The sequence below is a fragment of the Schistocerca cancellata genome, chromosome 9, assembly GCF_023864275.1.
Source record: "Schistocerca cancellata isolate TAMUIC-IGC-003103 chromosome 9, iqSchCanc2.1, whole genome shotgun sequence".
Classification (NCBI taxonomy): Eukaryota; Metazoa; Arthropoda; class Insecta; order Orthoptera; family Acrididae; genus Schistocerca; species Schistocerca cancellata.
In genome coordinates this window covers 301,005,370-301,026,411 of record NC_064634.1, presented here as the reverse complement: position 1 = coordinate 301,026,411, position 21,042 = coordinate 301,005,370, and the positions used below count along the sequence as shown (strand labels likewise).

The window sequence follows — 21,042 nt, the reverse complement described above, 5'->3', positions numbered from 1 at the left end:
GTGGAGCAAAATAATTGTAGTATTTTCTTTTTAAACAGGAGTGATTAGAAGTTTTAAGAGAGCGCGTAAGGTAGAGCTTTGCAGTGCATTAGTGAAGAAATTAATCGAAATGTTTGGAAAGATTGTCTACCCCTCACACACACTTTTCAAACAAGAAAAGTCCTCTCAGAAATAAAAGTTGTGTGATGTTGGCCGTTGCCAATAAATGGCTAAAAGCTGTGACCTATTTCTCTCATATAACCGCACATCCTCTGGCAAGGCCTGTAAAGAAGGCTGATTCCACTGAAGGAAATAAGCACAGCCTTTGTTATTACACTGTTTTCTAAACGTAATGTACGTGGAAGCTGTTATTTGCCTTTGAAATATGGAATACTTGTAGAGTGTAGGTTTGAATGTGAGAAGAGCCTTTCCAGAGAAACTTATAATTAGAAGCTCAGTTAACGTACAAGAAAATTATGAGTCAAAAGTTCATAATATGGGACTGTTGTGTCTTAAGCTAACTAGGTGATTGTCAGAATCATTACTATTAGCCTACTAAAGAATGTTTTTGTATTAATGGTGTATAACAATAGCGGATAAGAATTACTTTAAGAAAACACATTCGTAATGCTGTGAAAGTCGGCAAGGGTTTGAAATAGCGGGAGCGCCTCGTCTAAAGTGGAATTTATTAAGGGACAATAATGGATTCGTTACCATTCTTTCCATTCTTTCCACGTATGAATGACCAATGTTTTATTTGTCTTGAAACTGATACTGTCATTGCAGTTACGCGAGACGCAGTAGTAGCATCATAGAACCTTTGTTAATATTGATGTTAAAGATATTAATTGGTTTACAGTTAATTCTGAAAACTGTTGTATTCACGTACTGTTTCCATAAGAATAACTGAGAACTTCTTCACCATTATTTGATGTCCTCTCTAGACTGTATCAAAAATATTCATTTTGTAAAAGAGAGTAATTAAAATTTCGTGTTAGTTCGAATTTTCACGTTGTTGTAGATATCTATTTAAAGGTTACAGTTACTAAAAAAACACACAGTAATGTTATTCTACGCTGAAATGATCCATGACGATTTTTGATTGGCGATGATATTTTCAAATATAGCGTCAGAAGAGTATAATAAGTCCCGTTATTTTGTTCAAAATGTTCAAATGTGTGTGAAATCTTATGGGACTTAACTGCTAAGGTAATCAGTCCCTAAGCTTACACACTACTTAACCTAAGTTATCCTAAGGACAAAGACACACATCCATGCCCGAGGGAGGACTCGAACCTCCGCCGGGACCAGCCGCACAGTCCATGACTGCAGCGCCTAAGACCGCTCGGCTAATCCCACGCGGCGTTATTTTGCTCTTTGTGAAGAGTAAAGTGCACTGCCATAAGGACAGCTGTACTTAGGATTTAACTGTGTGGCATTCATATCTGTGGAAAAGCGGGGGAAAAAGCCGGCCGGTGCGGCCGAGCGGTTCTAGGCGCTTCAGTCTGGAACCGCGCGACCGCTACGGTCGCAGGTTCGAATCCTGCCTCGGGCATGGATGTGTGTGATGTCCTTAGGTTAGTTAGGTTTAAGTAATTCTGTTCTAGGGGACTGATGACCTCAGATGTTAAGTCCCATAGTGCTTAGAGCCATTTGAACCATTTTGTACTTAGGGATGCAAACGAACTCACAAATAGTAGGAACGTGTTCGAAAGCAGAATCAAACTGTTTTCCGTTGCTTAGTCCTTCTCAGCCACGGATCTGACCTTCAGCAAAGTAAGCTCACTGATCATGTGACCATCCACCGATCACGCTAGTCTTGGCAGTGAAGTGATACGGAGTACACTTCGAAAGGTCGACGCCGACACGTGACAGTGTCGGGAAGCAGCTGTCGTGTTTGGAGCTGCCCGTGACAGCACAGTGAAGGAAGATTTGTTGGTGTGTCAACGCAGACAGTCCAATGCGTCTGCAAGGAAATCTACACCGTTCGTAGCCAAGGATCACGGCGCAAAAAGCAGTCGTCGTAAAACGGTCGTAACCAACATGGAGTGCAGACGGGTGCTACGCCCTGTCAGACTTGGTTCAAACCCGACAGGAGTTTCTGCTGTTAGTGAATGCAAATACACAAGAAGCAATTTACGAGCTAACGCGGCAGTTTTACGCTGTCCAATAACAACCTGTTGTAGTGCGGACCGCTGCGAGTTCTGCACGAAGAGCGTCAGTTGAGTTCTGGAAGGCACTGACGTTTGTGGAGACATGGCAACTGCATTCCCGTGGCTAACTGCGCTATTCCCGGTTGGGACTTAATGAGGTGGTCCCACAGATTCTCGATTCGTTTGAAATCCGGGATGTCTGGTGGCCAGGAGAGTACGGTAAACTCATCGTCATGCTCCCCGAACTATGCACGTACGCTGCGACCTGTGTGACACGTTGTGTTGTCCTGCTAGCAGATAACATTGAGACGAGCAAAAACAAACTGCATGTAGGGGCGGACGTGGTCCCAACGATAGGTGCATACTTGTGCTGATCCATTGTGCCTTTCAGAATGACGACATCACGCAGAGAATACCACGAAAACATTCCCCAGACCGTAGCGCTCCCTCCTCCACACGTTTCATGCCGTGCACGCCTTCACGCAGGAGGATCGTACGAACATACCGGCGTTTGAGTCTCGTACAGATTCCCGTATGGAGAACATAGTGATAGACATCCCTGGGATTGTGAAGCAGCTGAATGGGTTGAAAATAAATAAATCGCCAGGTCATGATGGGATTCCAATTCGGTTTTACAGAGAGTACTCTACTGCATTGGCTCCTTACTTAGCTTGCATTTATCGCGAATCTCTTGCCCAACGTCAAGTCCCGAGCGACTGGAAAAAAGCGCAGGTTGGTTCAAATGGCTCTGAGCACTATGGGACTCAACTGCTGTGGTCATAAGTCCCCTAGAACTTAGAACTACTTAAACCTAACTAACCTAAGGACAGCACACAACACCCAGCCATCACGAGGCAGAGAAAATCCCTGACCCCGCCGGGAATCGAATCCGGGAACCCGGGCGTGGGAAGCGAGAACGCTACCGCACGACCACGAGATGCGGGCTCAAAAGCGCAGGTGACGGCTGTATATAAGAAGGGTAGAAGGACGGATCCTCAAAATTACAGACCAATATCCTTAACATCGGTTTGTTGCAGGATTCTCGAACATATTCTCAGTTCGAATATAATGAATTTCCTTGACACAGAGAAGTTTCTGTTCGATGGTTCAAATGGCTCTGACCACTATGGAACTTAACGGCTGCGGTCATCAGTCCCCTAGAACTTAGAACTACTTAAACCTAACTAACCTAAGGACATCACACACATCCATGTCCGAGGCAGGATTCGAACCTGCGACCGTAGCGGTCGCGCGGTTCCAGACTGTAGCGCCTAGAACCGCTCGGCCACTCCGGCCGGCCAGTTGCTGTCCATGCATCAGCACGGCTTTAGAAATCATCGCTCCTGCGAAACGCAACTCGTCCTTTTTTCACATGATATCTTGCGAACCATGGATGAAGGGTATCAGACGCATGCCATATTCCTTGACGTCCGGAAAGCGTTTGACTCGGTGCCCCACTGCAGACTCCTAACTAAGGTACGAGCATATGGGATTGGTTCCCAAATATGTGAGTGGCTCGAAGACTTCTTAAGTAATTGAACCCAGTACGTTGTCCTCGATGGTGAGTGTTCATCGGAGGTGAGGGTATCATCTGGAGTGCCCCAGGGAAGTGTGGTATGTCCGCTGTTATTTTCTATCTACATAAATGATCTTTTGGATAGGGTGGATAGCAATGTGCGGCTGTTTGCTGATGATGCTGTGGTGTACGGGAAGGTGTCGTCGTTGAGTGGCTGTAGGAGGATACAAGATGACTTGGACAGGATTTGTGATTGGTGTAAAGAATGGCAGCTAACTCTAAATATAGATAAATGTAAATTAATGCAGATGAATAGGAAAAAGAATTCTGTAATGTTTGAATACTCCATTAGTAGTGTAGCACTTTACACAGTCACGTCGATTAAATATTTGGGCGTAACATTGCAGAGCGATATGAAGTGGGACAAGCATGTAATGGCAGTTGTGGGGAAGGCGGATAGTCGTCTTCGGTTCATTGGTAGAATTTTGGGAAGATGTGGTTCATCTGTAAAGGAGACCCCTTATAAAACAGTAATAAGACCCATTCTTGAGTGCTGCTCGAGGGTTTGGGATCCCTATCAGGTCGGATTGAAGGAGGACATAGAAGCAATTCAGAGGCGGGCTGCTAGATTGTTACTGGTAGGTTTGATCGTCACGCGAGTGTTACGGAAATGCTTCAGGAACTCGGGTGGGAGTCTCTAGAGGAAAGGAGGCGTTCTTTTCGTGAATCGCTACTGAGGAAATTTAGAGAAGCAGCATTTGAGGCTGATTGCAGTACAATTTTACTGCTGCCAACTTACATTTCGCGGAAAGACCACGAAGATAACATAAGAGAGATTAGGGCTCGTACAGAGGCATATAGGCAGTCATTTTTCCCTCGTTCTGTTTGCGAGTGGAACAGGGAGAGAATATGCTAGTTGTGGTACGAGGTACCCTCTGCCACGCACCGTATGGTGGATTGCGGAGTATGTATGTAGATGTAGATGTAGATCGGCCATGTGTCCGCTGGAATATAAAATGTGACCCATCAGAAAAGACCACCTGCGCCATTCAGTGGTGGTCCAGTTGCGATATTGGCGGGCAAATTCCAGATTTCGTCGCCGATGAACAACAGTCAGCATGTGTGCATGACCCAGGTGACTGCTGCGCAGGCCTGTAAGCGGGCCTGAACGGTGGTTATAGAGACACTGTTGGTAGCCCCCTTGGAACATCTGGCGGTCAGTTACTCAACAGTTCCACGTCTATTCGCCCGTACACATCTCCACAGCCGTTGTTCACCCCATTCATCCGTGACCCATGGTACACCACAGCTGCCTTGCTGTCGCCTTTAGAGAGCGCCATTTTCCCATCGCGGTGTACATCAACCACGGTGGCACGCGAACAGATTATAGACACAGCCGTTTTGGAAATGCTTCCAGCCTTGGCCCGAACGCCAGTGGTTATGTCCTTTCGGACGTCAGATACGTCGCTCTGATTCCGCATTACGTCAGTGACTCCACTGTTCACTACATTCCCAAGACACGCTTTATGTATAAACTCCACTGCTAGTTAGTGATGGGAAAACCGACCTTTCAAAACCGATGCTGGTGTTTTAATTCTGAATAATCGGTATTTTTCGCTACTTGTTTTGTCTAGGTTGTGACAGGTGTTTTTATTTTTTAGTAATAAGAGCGGTAATAACCGAAATATCAGTTAGCCACATGAGCAGTGCTAAAATCTTTAGTTTTTAAATAACCCTTTTTTAAAGAACGAGTAATTTTTATTCGTAAAATTTACGTGATTTGAAATATTGCGTTAGTATAGAAAATGAGAAAAGCGACCAGTGCTGTTCTAATAACAGTGCCGACAGAAGCGAGTTTCGATCACGTGACAAAAGAATTGGTAGAGCATTGCTCAGACAATAATGTACCTGTTACCACGCGGCGTGACCTTTTGGATGGAACGCGCGTTCAGGCGATACGCAAGACTTGTCTATATGGTAGTTTCTCACTCCCGTCGTCGGAATGCCACCATCCTTAGCCTGAAAGTATTTTAGAAGTGCGGTATCAATGAAGTACAGTTCTTTTGCTTTAAGGCTAAAAACGGGAGAAACCTCAATAAACTTGTGAAGTGATATAAGAAGAAAAAGTAAAACTTAACTGTTCATTCATAGGTACAATGAAAGCAGAAAGCAGCTGATCTACTGCTTGCGTCTACATAACATGCCACTATCTGCTTGTAGCCCTTGAAAACGGACAAACCGGACATGCTAAAAATAGACTTCTTGTCCTTCAGTTTTCTCCCTTTAACACTGACTGTTCGTAATGCCTAACTAGTGGTATGATCATCCCCAAATACACACTACACAGTCCCCTAGAACTTACAACCACTTAAACCTAACAAACCTAACGACATCACACACATCCATGCCCGAGGCGACCATAGCGGTCGCTCGGTTCCATACTGAAGCGCCTAGAACTGCTCGGGCACGTGGCCGGCACTGTGAATAACTTCGCACTTTTCTTTATTCCTGGTCAATTGCCACTTTTCGCACCATACAGAAATCATTTTGCAATTCGTTTTGATCATCTGATGACATTACAAGACGGTAAATCACAGCATCATGTGCAAACAAGCTAAGACGGCTACTCAGATTGTCTCCTATGTCAGGAACAATGGAGGGCCTATAACACTTCCTTGGGGAACGCCGGATATTACTTCTGTTTTACTCGATGACTTTCCGTCTGTTACTACGAACCGTGAACTTTCTGACAGGAAATCACGAATCCAGTCGCACAACTGAGGCGATACTCCGAAGGCACGCAGTTTGGTTGCAAGACGCTTGTGAGGGAAGGTGTCGAAAGCCTTCTGGAAATCTAAAAATATGGAATCAATTTGCCATCCCCTGTCGATAGCACTTATTACTTCATGAGTATAAAGGGCTAGTTGTGTTTCACAAGAACGATATTTTCTGAATCCCTGCTGACTATGTGTCAATAAATCGTTTTCTTCTATGTACTTTATAATGTTCGAATACAATATATGTTCCAAAATCCTACTGTAAATCGACGTTAGTGATATAGGCCAGTAATTCAGCGGATTACTCCTACTTCCCTTTTTGGGTATTGTTGTGACTCGAGCAACTTTCCAGTCTTTAGGTACGGATCTTTCTGTGAGCGAGTGGTTGTATATAATTGCTAAATATGGAGCTATTTTATCAGCATACTCTGAGAGGAACCTGGACCGGAGGCCTTGCCTTTATTAAGTGATTCAAGCTGCTTTGTTACACCGAGGATATCTACTTCTATGTTTCTCATCTTTGCAGTTGTTCTTGATTGGAATTCAGGAATATTTACTTCATCTTCTTTGGTGAAGGAGTTTCGGAAAACCGTGTTTAATAACTGTGCTTCAGTGGCACTGTCATCAGTGACTTCGCCGTTGTTATCGCGCAGTAAAAATCTCTCAAAATAACCGGCTTCTGAAATAATCGATTTTCGGTTTTCTCTTCCTATTACGTCCTGTAACAAACATAGAAATCGAACAATGAGAAAATTTTTACTCTTTCAGTTTCAAGAGACGTAGAATCAAAATATTGAATTAAATAGTCAAATAAAAAAAACTTAGCCCGTACCCTGCTTTTTGTTCAAATAGCTCTGAGCGCTATGCGACTTAACTTCTGGGGTCATCTGTCGCCTAGAACTTAGAACTAATTAAACCTAACTAACCTAAGGACATCACACACATCCATGCGCGAGGCAGGATTCGGACCCGCGACCGCAGCGGTCGCTCGGTTCTAGACTGTAGCGCCCAGAACCGCACGGCCACTCTGGCCGGCGTACCCTGCTTTTGTCGAAAAGTGTTAAGTGGTTGAATATTACAATTCATCAGTAGTACTCTCCTATTGATTGTAATTTTTTGAAACTCTGATCAAAAATCATGTAGTCAGGGATCATACTACCATATGGGCATTACGAATAGTCAGTGTTGAAGGGTGAAAACTGAGGTTGGAGAACTTTTTTGTGTTAATTTCTCCGTTTTCAAAGGCTACAAGCAGATGAAGACATGTTACGTAGACGCACTCAACAGATCAGCTACTTTCTGTTTTTATTGTATACTATGAATGAGTAACTGTTAAAGTTTTCATTTGTTACTGTTACCATAATTTCCTTCCTCTTTTATTATTTTACAGAAATGGCAGGCAAATCTTTCATCTTGTAAAGCAAATGAAGCATTGTAGTTCACTGCTGAGTCACCTTGTAAAAAATATTTCCAGACTAGGGCTGGCATCATTCTGCAATACAACGGATGTCAGGCAACGACAGCGAGAAACTACTTGTAGACCACCCTGCACATACACGCTCACCTTTACGCACGCCACATGTCAAGGAGGACATTGTTTTCTCAGCAATGCTGTACTAATTCTTACGCCATGTCTTTGTTGCTCGTTTCTAAAAATGGTTCAAATGGCTCTGAGCACTATGGGACTTAACTTCTGAGGTCATCAGTCCCCTAGAACTCAGACCTACTTAAACCTAAGTAACCTAAGGACATCAAACACACCCATCCCCGAGGCAGGATTCGACCCAGCGACCCTAGCGGTAGCGCGGTTCCAGACTGTAGCGCCTAGAACCACTCGGCCACCCCGGCCGGCTTGCTCGTTTCTGTCAGCATTGTTGTTATAACGACACTGATAGCCTTTTCCATTTTCTATAATAAGGCCGCGTGGGATTAGCCGAGCGGTCTAAGGCGCTGCCGTCACAGACCGTGCGGCTGGTTCCGGCGGAGGTTCGAGTCCTCCCTCCGGCATGGGTGTATGTGTTCTCCTTAGGATAATTTAGGTTAAGTAGCGTGTAAGCTTAGGGACTGATGACCTTAGCAGTTAAGTCCCATAAGATTTCACACACATTTGAACATTTTTATAATAAGTCATTATTTCAAACCAATGCAAATTTTACAAATAAAAATATTACCTTTTTTTAAAAAAAAAGTTTTATTTAAAAACGAAAAATTTTAGCTCTTCTGTTGTGATTAATTGATATTTCGGCTTTTTACTCGGTTGTCCGTAAAGAATAAAAATCACCCGTTATAACCGAGACCAAATACCGAAAAATACCGGTTATCATAACTAAAATACCGGTATCGGTTTTAACTGGTCCGTTTTTCCCGTCGCTAGACCAGCGTCGCCGCAGACCTTCCACTCGCGCAACAGCACTCGCCGTCGCTCCCATTACGACGGGTGCTATCTTTGGAACGTCAGTCGCGTGTGACCACATCGGCGCAAACGATTCCCTAGCAGCTGTTCGCTGTCCGACCAGCGCTGAAGAGGCGCCGCCGCGTTCTCTTTTGGGGGAGGGAGGTTCCTGCCGCGATCTAACATAACGTCTGCACCCATACTGTAATGCGCAGCTGTAGACCTAGAAGCAAAAAACGAGTATTTAAACATTGTAGAGTGCAAGGATTCTGTGAGAAATGCGGTGTCTTCCAGTCGAATTTTTCAATGTGTTTAGAAAAACGTGTAGTTGGAGACAGCATGGCATCAGTATCACTTTGCGTTGGCAGACTGAATTCGACTTGACGGGCTGTGAATCAAAATTTTACGAGTGAAACGACGCTTCAGATAGTCTGGCTCCTGTTCAGGAAATCTGAAGCAGTGGTACGCATGGTCTGAGGCATGGACAGCAGGTGGCTGTCTGATCCCGGAGCGCTACACAAAGCAGGGGGAGCTGTGCCAAAGTCGCCGCCACGGCGCAGTGGAGAAGACAGAGCTGATACGGATTTTTCGTGACGGTAGTCGAAGAATAAAGCCGATACCAATATACATACCCAAGAAATTACATTACGAAAAATATACAGAAACCACACAGATCAATCAGAGTCTAAGACAAGGATGTGGTTTATTACCGCAATTCTACAAGTACATCGTAGTCCTGAAGCCACGTAACGGTGTGCAGCGGAGGGTACTCTTGGTACCAACCACTAACTGCTCCCAACTTACCTGTTCCGCACGCGAACGGCGCCTGTGAAGAACGATTGTCGCAAGCCTCTCTGTTGCCTCTAATTTCTGGAATTTTCTCGTCGTGGACATTTGGCAAGATGTGTGAGGGAGGAAGTAACATATTCGCGGCTCTTCCTGGAACTTGCTCTCTCGAGAATTCAATAGTAAACCTCTCCGTGATGCACAACATCTGTCTTGCAACGTTTGCCTCTGGAGTTTGGTTCAAATGGTTCAAATGGCTCTGAGCACTATGGGACTTAACTTCTGAGGTCATCAGTCCCCTAGAACTTAGAACTACTTAAACCCAACTAACCTAAGGACATCACACACATCCATGCCCGCGGCAGGATTCGAACCTGCGACCGTAGCGGTTGCTCAAAATGATGTCCGTCAAATTCAATGCAGTTGGCAATAGCTGCAACGACATTCCTCTCAACAGCGAATAGTTCGCCTTCCGTAATGTTCGCCATGATTTGACAATACGCTGCCGCATGTTGTCAGGCATTGTCGGTTGATCACGATAGCAAATATCCTTCAACTTTCCCCACAGAAAGAAATCCTGGGACGTCAGATCCGGTGAACGTGCGACGACCAATCCACCTGTCATGAAATATGCAATTCAATACCGCTTCAACCGCACGCGAGCTATGTGCCGGATATCCATCATGTTGGAAGTACATCGCCATTCTGTCATGCAGTGAAACATTTTGTTGCAACATCGGTAGAACATTACTTAGGAAATCAGCATACATTTCACCATTTAGATTGCCATCGATAACATGGGGCCAATTATCCTTCCTCCCATAATTCCGCACCATACATTAACCCGCCAAGGTCGCTGATGTTCCACTTGTCGCAGCCATCGTGGATTTTCCGTTGCCCAATAATGCATATTATGCCGGTTTACGGTTACCGAGCAGCATACATAGCACACGCCCGTTGGGCATTTTGATCACAATAGCCATACATCAACACGATATCGACCTTTTCCGCAATTGCTAAACGATCCATTTTAACACGGGTAATGTATCACGAAGCAAATACCGTCCGCACTGGCGGAATGTTACGTGATACCAAGTACTTATACATTTGTTACTATTACAGCGCCATCTATGACAAAGCGAAAAAAGTGATCCAACTAAACCATTCATATTGCTTTACGTACTACACAAATATGTAATGAAAAATGGGGGTTCCTATTTAAAAAACACAGTTGATATCCGTTTGACCTATGGCAGCGCCATCTAGCGGGCCAACCATAGCGTCCCCTTCAAGCTAGACAAGTTTCGTTTTTTGCAGTTTTTTCGTTTGATGCTTATTTCGTGAGATATTTGGCCCGGTCACTATCAATGGACCACCCTGTATATCAGAGAATCCGCCGAGCGAGATGGGGCAGTGGTTAGCGCACTGGACTGCAGCAGCGGCGGCGAATTAAGCGTGTAACGGGACTAAACATTCAAGGTTATCAGTCTTTTGTTCACCCCCAGGACAGAATGCATATACCCCCATCTGACTGCGTCTACCGTTAATCCCACATACAAGTGTGATTTTTTTGTGGTAAGTTCCTATGGGACCAAACTGCTGAGGTCATCGGTCGCTAGGCTTACACACTACTTAATCTAACTTATACTAAATTACGCTAAGGACAACACACACACCCATGCCCGAGGAAGGACTCGAACCTCCGACGTGGTAAGCCGCACGAACCGTGACAACGCGCTCCAAACCGCGCGGCTAGAAGTGTGATAGCGTTTTCTAAATATATGTGTATCCGAGGCGGGACGTGAGTAACAGTCCAGTTCTTAGCTAGATATATGTGGGAAGCTACATAAAAACCATGTCTAGGCTCGCCGGCTCACCAGCCCTCGTCGTCAATCTGCGAGGCAGACACTTATCACGGCCAGGCAGGAATCCCCAAGTCCCAGAAACCGCGCGTAAGCGCGTTCGGCTATCCGGGCGCGTACATGGTTACAAATACCGCTGTTTACAGACGACGAGATAGTAATGTTGACAGCGAAGATGACTTACAGACATTCGTATACAAACTTCGGAAACTAAGAAATAGACAGTGGCTCGAAAAATTGCGATCAATAACATAACCCAAAGTGATTCACGAAGGTATTTACATATTTATTCCAGTTACGAGCCGCAATATTTTCTGCCTCGTGATGACTGGGTGTTGTGTGATGTCCTTAGGTTAGTTAGGTTTGAGTAGTTCTAAGTTCTAGGGGACTGATGACTGTAGATGTTAAGTCCCATAGTGCTCAGAGCCATTTGAATCAACCAAGACAATCTTCAGAACATTACTGTATTCAATGACACATACACAGGGTGTTACAAAAAGGTACGGCCAAACTTTCAGGAAACATTCCTCACACACAAATAAAGAAAAGATGTTATGTGGACATGTGTCCGGAAACGCTTAATTTCCATGTTAGAGCTCATTTTAGTTTCGTCAGTATGTACTGTACTTCCTCGATTCACCGCCAGTTGGCCCAATTGAAGGAAGGTAATGTTGACTTCGGTGCTTGTGTTGACATGCGACTCATTGCTCTACAGTACTAGCATCAAGCACATCAGTACGTAGCATCAACAGGTTAGTGTTCATCACGAACGTGGTTTTGCAGTCAGTGCAATGTTTACAAATGCAGAGTTGGCAGATGCCCATTTGATGTATGGATTAGCACGGGGCAATAGCCGTGGCACGGTACGTTTGTATCGAGACAGATTTCCAGAACGAAGGTGTCCCGACAGGAAGGCGTTCGAAGCAATTGATCGGCGTCTTAGGGGGCACGGAACATTCCAGCCTACGACTCGCGACTGGGGAAGACCTAGAATGACGAGGACACCTGCAATGAACGAGGCAATTCTTCGTGCGGTTGACGATAACCCTAATGCCAGCGTCAGAGAAGTTGCTGCTGTACAAGGTAACGTTGACCACGTCACTGCATGGAGAGTGCTATGGGAGAACCAGTTGTTTCCATACCATGTACAGTGTGTGCAGGCACTATCAGCAGCTGATTGGCCTCCACGGGTACACTTCTGCGAATGGTTCATCCAAGAATGTGTCATTCCTCATTTCGGTGCAAATGTTCTCTTTACGGATGAGGCTTCATTCCAACGTGATCAAATTGTAAATTTTCACAATCAACATGTGTGGGCTGACGAGAATCCGCACGCAGTTGTGCAATCACGTCATCAACACAGATTTTCTGTGAACATTTGGGCAGGCATTGTTGGTGATGTCTTGATTGGGCCCCATGTTCTTCCACCTACGCTCAATGAAGCACGTTATCATTATTTCATACGGGATACTCTACCTGTGCTGCTAGAACATGTGCCTTTACAAGTACGACACAACATGTGGTTCATGCACGATGGAGCTCCTGCACATTTCAGTCGAAGTGTTCGTACGCTTCTCAACAATAGATTCGGTGACCGGTGGATTGGTAGAGGCGGACCAATTCCATTGCCTCCACGCTCTCCTGACCTCAACCCTCTTGACTTTCATTTATGGGGGAATTTGAAAGCTCTTGTCTATGCCACCCACGTACCAAATGTAGAGACTCTTCGTGCTCGTATTGTGGACGGCTGTGATACAATACGCCATTCTCCAGGGCTGCATCAGCGCATCAGGGATTCCATGCGACGGAGGGTGGATGCTAACGGAGGACATTTTGAACATTTCCTGTAACAAAGTGTTTGAAGTCACGCTGGTACGTTCTGTTGCTGTGTATTTCCATTCCATGATTAATGTCATTTAAAGAGAAGCAATAAAATGAGCTCGAACACGGAAAGTAAGCGTTTCCGGACACGTGTCCACATAACATATATTCTTTCTTTGTGCGTAAGGAATGTTTCCTGAAAGTTTGGCCGTACCTTTTTGTAACACCCTGTATACTACTTAATGCATCAAAGTTGAAGATGAATGATAAATGATCATAACATCAACAACTTAGTCATCTTTTCATTAATATTCTGTCCTTGTCTTTGTGATGCTCTTAGTCACAGTAAAGAGAAAATATTAGTTTGCTTCATAAAACATTGGTAACCCTAAATACGAATGCTTCTTTGAGAGACTCTGGCTTTAGTTTCAACGCTAAAAATAGAAATCAGCATAAACGTGTCGACCGGTAATTTCATTTCACATTTACATCTCCCCATTTATCCGGTATCGATCGCCATTCTGTCTTCGGTCGCGCGGTATAGAGTTTGTAGAACTTGGCAAAGGTTCCTCGCGTTTAATGTAAACGCAGCTTTTTTGAGTGTGACTGTCTTCCAAGAAAATAGCCGTTTGTTTACAGAAAGTGTTCTGCGTCGTGGTGGCGCTGAAAGATATGTCAATACTCCCGCCTGAGAGGCGGCACGATTTACGCGCTTGCTCTCTTTTCGCTGGGGGCAACCGGAGTCTAGCAGTCCCAGCAGGCGTGACAGTGGAGAGCAGCGGGGGGCGTGCATTTCCCCGATTTCACTGAAAACAGTTTCTGCCGAATATAAGAAGAATCCGTTCAAAGGGTTGGTGGACCCTGCGACAATCTTCCTCTCCAGTACTGCTAAAAACTATTGAAATGTTCGAATTCGGAAAATGTCACGTTAAATGCGCTTGTCCTAGTAATGGCTACGGTAATATAGTACAACTAATGAATGTCCGAGAACGCAGATCGAGCAGTAATCAATTATGCTACTCACCTGTTTCTTCACTTCGCTCCAAGTGCGCACTATTAAAGAACACAACAGACTACTCTTTAACACGCGCCAAAACAAGTTAGGCCAAGAGGACCAGAGATGTAAAAACTCGCAACACAACCATTTTACAGATTATCGATGTTTACATCCAAAGAAATTTATGTATTGTTAATTATATGTTTTACAAATGCTTACAAATTATTATCCGGTGTAAATTATAGAAATAGCCGTAATGGCACTAATAATTATTAATTTTAAATTACTTTTCAAAAATTGAAAAAATATAATAATTACAAATTTGTGATATTTTATGATTACATGTATGTATCAGCAAGTACAAAACATAGTGAAAATGGGCCACTGTCAGTTTCATTACGGCCTCTCTGGGCGGAACGTTCAAAAAAATGGTTCAAATGGCTCTGAGCGCTATGAGACTTAACATCAGAGGTCATCAGTGCCTAAAACCGCTCGGTCACAACGGCCGGAGGACGGAAATTCCTTCATTGTTACCATAGCCAGAGCGTTTAGGTAATGCCAAGTGACCCAGAATCGCGAACTGAAACGATAAATCTGAAAATGGGATTAACTTCGATTGTTAAATATTAAATATGCATCAGAGACAACAAATTCTTTCCACAATTTCACTCAGAAGCTGAAACGTTAAGTACACGGTCCGTCCCAACCTCTGAAAACATTTACACACTATTTCAACTACACCTTTCTCGTCCTATCGGATTTTGATATTTGTCCTTGTGATTAAAGAGAAACTAAAATGATTATCTCAGTTGTAAATCCTAAGCAATTCATAGATTCCTTCAATTGATGCGTAGAATCGCTTTGCCAACATTCTGAGTGTCACTTATTACAGCTATCAGACTGATGTACATTCGGATGAAAACATTCGTCATATTGAAGCCGTTTTCTGTTATACAGGATGTCGCAGAAAAATATGGTATTCAGGTATATAACAGAAGGTCCATTCGAAAATAAAAGTCTAGTAAACATGGACTCTAAAATGCATACCTTAAGATTCAAAAAAGGTTCAAATGGCCCTGAGTACTATGGGACTTAACAACTGTGATCATCAGTCCCCTAGAACCTAACTAACCTAAGGACATCACACACATCCATGCCCGTGGCAGGATTCGAACCTGCGACCGTAGCGCTCACGCGGTTCCAGACGGAAGCGCCTAGAACCGCACGGCCACACCGGCCGGCGCATACCTTAAGAGCTATGAGTATTTGTTCAGTAGAAGAGTTATGCATCACATCAGCGAAGACGAACAAGTGTTCATAGCTTTTAAGGTATGCATTCTAAAGCCTGTGTTTACTTTACTTTCTTTCTTGTTTTCGTCCATGCTGCCTTCTCCCAAAATATGGAAAGCAAAGAGCATGCAGTAGAAGATATTTGTTTCACCGTATCGAAGATGAAGAGGGGCTTTTAGTTCTTAATGTATGGATTTTAGAGCCCACGTTTATTAGACAATTTTTTTCGATGTCTTCCTTTCATATCAATGAGTACTGAACTTTCCTCCTGGAACATCGTGTATATATCATTCGTGTTTTCTAATCTCGATACAGGTCCGAATGAAAGGTTGCAGAGGTTAAGATAATGGGTCCTGGAAGAGAGAGGTACTATACCAACCATTCAGGTTTTGGTTTTCAGTGGATTCCTTTAGTCTCAGTCTCTTGCAGCCTGCGGCCGCTTTCCTTCCCCTACTGTGACTACTCGAAGCTTATGTTGCGTCTCTGCTCTTACATTCGTTTAACCTAACTTTTCTCCCTCAATGCATCCATCCCGACTTTTTTAGGCAATGGTTTCAGGCATGTAGATCAGATCTATTCCTCAGACTTTACATGTTGATTGTGTATCTATCAATGATCTTCTGTCGAACATGAAGTCAAGGATAAAATCTGACAATAAAGTAGACGTTTACTGATGGAGACACCATCAAGCAAAAGGTCGAGTTTCGCCCTCTTCTGCAGAACCCCCAGTGACGTAATTGAACTCAGTTTTCGTTCTTATTCAACTGTGTCACACTTTAAAGTTTCGCTGTAGGGAGGCCACCTGCGTACATAACATCAACAAAGTAGACATAGGTGTAGTGAGGTTACAGATTCACTTACAACTTGTTTCACTATAATTCATCTATGTTTGAATAAAAGTAAAACAAAGTAACGAAACGTACTCGAATTAAATGACGCGACGCTGAGGGCAAAAACATTTATGAAAAATATGAATGTTTAACAGCTAACATAAATGTGCTGCGACGTCTTTTCTGAAGATCTTTATCTGGACCGTAGTCATGTACGGAAGTCAAGAAAATCGAAGCTTTCGAAATGTGGTACTATAGAAGAATTCTGAACATTAGATGGTTTCATCGAATAACGAATGAGGAGAGGATAGAAGAAATTTGTGGCACAACTTCACAGAATGGAGGAACGGGTGATAGGAGACACACTGAGGCATCATGGAATATAACTGATGGAAGTGTGTGTGTGTGTGTGTGTGTGTGTGTGTGTGTGTGTGTGTGTGTGTGTGTGAGGCGGAGGGGATAGAGTAAAACCTGCTTAGGGAGACTTAGGCATGAATATATAATAAGCAGGTTCAAATAAATGCAGGTTGCATTACTTATTCATAGATGAAGAGACTTGCAAGGGACAAATGAGCGCCGGCCGCGGTGGCCGAGCGGTTCTAGGTGCTTCAGTCTGGAACCGCGCGACTGCTAAAGTCGCAGGTTCGAATTCTGCCTCGGGCAGGGATGTGTGTGATGTCCTTAGGTTAGTTATGTTTAAGTACTTCTAAGTTCTAGGGGACTGATGACCTCAGATGTTAAGTCTCATAGTGCTCAAAGCCATTTGAACCATTTTTTTGACAAATGAGCGTGAAGAGCCGCTTCCAGTAAGTCTTCGGACTGAAGACCACCAGTACCATCATAAGCAACATCAACCAGTTTCCATAACACCTTTTTTGTTATGACAGTACAACGTGTCCCTCCGTATCCAGCGTGACAACCTAAGCCGTGAACATCACCCAAATTGGTTTTCCCAGTGGTGCTGTTCCTACATGGCCCATGGGAGGAAATTGTAGTGTTCGAAAGCCTAAGGGTTAAGTGACTGTACACAAAAAGCAGCAAATTGTGTTCGAGTCGTGGCTTGACACAAACTTTGATCAGTCACGACGTACTCGACAAGTTTTATGACTTAGAGAATAAATAGAGAGAATCGTATTACAAATGTATTACTAAGACTTCAGGACTCATGTTCAACAGATAGGATTACTATCGGGATTATAGAATATGCCTGTATGCGGTGAGGTGACAAAAGTCATGGGATACCGCCAAATACCGTGTCGCCTCACCTCACGCCAGGCGTAGTGCAGGAACTCGACGTGCCATGGCCCCGACAAGTCGTTGGAAGTCCCCTGCATAAATTTGAGCCGAGCTCCCTCTACAGCCGTCCACAATTGCGAAAGTTTTGCCGATGCAAGATGTTGTACACGACATGATCCCTCGATTATGTCCCGCAAATGTTCGATGGCATGTATGTCGGGCGATGTGCATGGCTAAATCTTTCGCTCGAATTGCCCAGAATATTCTTTAAACCAATCGCGAAAAATTGTGGGCCGGTGACATGACATCGTTGTTTAGGTTCATGAAGTCCAGGAGTGGTTGCAAATGGTCTCTAAGTAGCAAACATAACCATTTCCAACCGGTGATCCATGCAAACAAAGCCCACACTGTTAACGAGCCACCACCAGCTTGCTCAGTGTCTTATTGACAACTTGGGTCGATGGTTTCGTTGGGTCAGCGCCTCACTCGAACCCTACCATCAGCTGTTACCAGCTGAAAGCGGCACTCACCTAACCTGGCCACGGTTTTCCAGGCGCCTAGGGTCCAACCGATGTGGTCACGAGTCCAGGAGAGGCGATGTCGTGCCGTTAGCAATGGGACTCGCTTCGGTCGTCTGCTGCCATAGCCTGTTGACGCCAAATTTCGCCGCACTGTCCTAACGGATACGTGCATGGTACGTCTCATATTGATTTGTGCTGTTTCTTTCACGCAGTGCTGCTTGTCTGTTAGCACTGACAACTGTACGCAAACGCCGCTGCTCTCGGTCATTAAGTGAAAGCCGTGGGCCACTGCGTTGACCTTGTTGACAGGTAATTCCTGAAATTTGGTATTCTCGGCACATTCTTGACACTGTGGTTCTCGGAATATTGCATTCCCCGTCGATTTCCGAGATGGAATGTCACATGCCTCTAGCTACAATTACCATTCTGCGTTCAAAGTTCGTTAATTCCCATCGTGCGGCCATAATCACGTCGTAAACATTTTCATATGAATTACCTGAGTGCAAATGACAGCTCCGCCAGTCAAATGGTTCAAACGGCTCCGAGCACTATGGGATTTAACATCTGTGGTCATCAGTCCCCTAGAACGTAGAACTACTTAAACCTAACTAACCTAAGGACACCATACACATCCGTGCCAGAGGCAGGATTCGAACCTGCGACCGGAGCGGTCACGCGGTTCCAGACTGAAGCGCCTAGAACCGCACGGCCACACCGGCCGGCGCTCCGCCAGTCCACTGCCCTTTTATACCTCGTGTACGCGATACTAGCGCCATCTGTGGATATCGCTATCCCACGACTTTTGTCACCTCATTGTATTTTTGCGAACCTCGGCTGTGTAGGGAGATCGTCAAGAACAGAGGTTGACTGCGCTCTGTACGTTACTCCGTAAAGCGAGGGCCGTACCAGAGCGCCACGAAGGTCCAACAGTCAGCGATGGCCCCGCGCCTGGTGCAGTCGGCATCCATTCAGAGGGTCGGGCCGTGACGTCAGCCACGGTCGGTGATGCTGGCGCTCGGCCACCAGCGGCGCACGCCGCATCTGCTGGTCTCAAAGCAAATCACGGCAGCAACAGAACCAGGCGCCGCTTTCACGGCGATTTCCGCTCCCGGCGAGGGCACTTCAGAGAGCTCGCAATCTGTAAACAGTCTGCAAGAAAATTATGTGGTGGTGGTGAGCGAAGCAAGAAATTCAGAATCATCATCATCATCATTTAAGACTGATTATGCCTTTCAGCGTTCAGTCTGGAGCATAGCCCCCCTTATACAGTTCCTCCATGATCCCCTATTCAGTGCTAACATTGGTGCCTCTTCTGATGTTAAACCTATTACTTCAAAATCATTCTTAACCGAATCCAGAAATTCAGAATTCGAGAAATTCAGAACGTGAAAAAAAAAAGAAATCTTAAATACGAGTATGTAGAAGTGCACTTATTTTATTGATACATTCGTGTGTATTTGGTTTGCTAACAGTTCATATTCTGTGCTCATTAGATTCTTCATTCTTTTCATTAGGTCCTGTAACTGTTTCTCACTTTTCAACGTTTATTTTATTTGCGTCGTTGGTTCTTCCATGCATAGAATGAACAGTACGGGCGAAGGACTACATCCCTTTGTTTCTTCTCGCCGAAACGGTGGCTTTCGAATCCTGCCTCGGGCATGGATGTGTGTGATGTCCTTAGGTCAGTTAGGTTTACGTAGTTCTAAGTCTAGGGGACTGGTGACCTCAGATGTTAAGTCCCATAGTGCTCAGAGCCGTTTGAGCCATCTTCTTCTTCCTCTTCTTCTTCTTGGCCAGCAGCATAATATATGCGTGATAATGACATTATTAGAACGGTGCACCAGTATAGGTGCTTATAATGCTAATATTTATTCACGACAGACTGTTTCGGCATTAGACTGATGTGACGTTCATATTATGTAGTTAGTGAACTATCGCTAACTGTTACTGTTTTGATAAGATGGTAAATGACGTAAATATATTGAAAATATATTAATTATGGTTTGTCACTATTTTTACAATGAGCTGTCGCTTGACACCTCTCAAGTCGCAAATGGCGGTGGCTTGAGGTAAACTGAATGCACGTTACACGGCGTCTCACTGGGAGTTGTCCTCAAAGTAACTGATTTGTAGCAGTTGTTTGTGTCACTGTGGTGTCAACTGCTGCTCAAATCGCTGCTCGAGTTGCAGTACGATGCGCCAGACCCATACACCGACCTCGACTGTAGCGGCACGAGACCGTCCGGATCCCGGTCTTCTCGTGACCGTACTATCTCGTCTCCACATCTGCCAGGAATCAAGTACAGTTTCTACATTCCCCAAACGTCTTTCAGCAATATCGCAGAAAGAACATCATATCTTCGGAGTATATAAAGATGGTATCTGTTCTTTCGGACATGTCCAAAAGAGCAGATACCATCTTCATATAGTTAAGGCTAACCGGCCATTGACCTTTTTCTTCTGTGCTGGATGCACACGCGTTGGCCGAACTCTTGCGAGACTCGGTAAGATTGTCTGCCGAGAGTAATGAGTGTAATGGGCAGGGGCACTACGAAAGTATTGTGTGGACATTAAGTTGGGAATGTGGGTCTCACTGGGAGCGTGCAAGGGATGTCCCTGCAGTCGCAATATCCGCTGTGCCCTCGGTGGCTCAGATGGATAGAGCGTCTGCCATCTAAGCAGGAGATCCCGGGTTCGAGTCCCGGTCGGGACACACATTTTCAACTGACCCCGTTGATGTATATCAACGCCTGTCGACAGCTTAAGGTCTTGATTTAATTACCAGTTCATCTTCGGAGTAGTCCTGTTACACGATCTCGTTCAAATTCCATGAGATGTTGATACTGGCGTCTTTGTCGCCTTAAAAGCATTTTTAACTGACA

The 21,042-nt window shown here is 44.7% G+C and overlaps 1 protein-coding gene and 1 non-coding gene across 2 annotated transcripts in view; both read left to right on the top strand.

The window, feature by feature from the left end:
- The window catches only part of LOC126101585 (prickle planar cell polarity protein 3-A), a 1,199,532-nt gene that overhangs the window by 337,125 nt on the left and 841,365 nt on the right, over positions 1-21,042 (top strand). The gene's annotated exons all lie outside the window — the stretch shown is intronic.
- Trnar-ucu (transfer RNA arginine (anticodon UCU)) lies at positions 20,799-20,873 on the top strand. The gene has a single exon. It is a non-coding gene; the product is annotated as a tRNA-Arg (tRNA).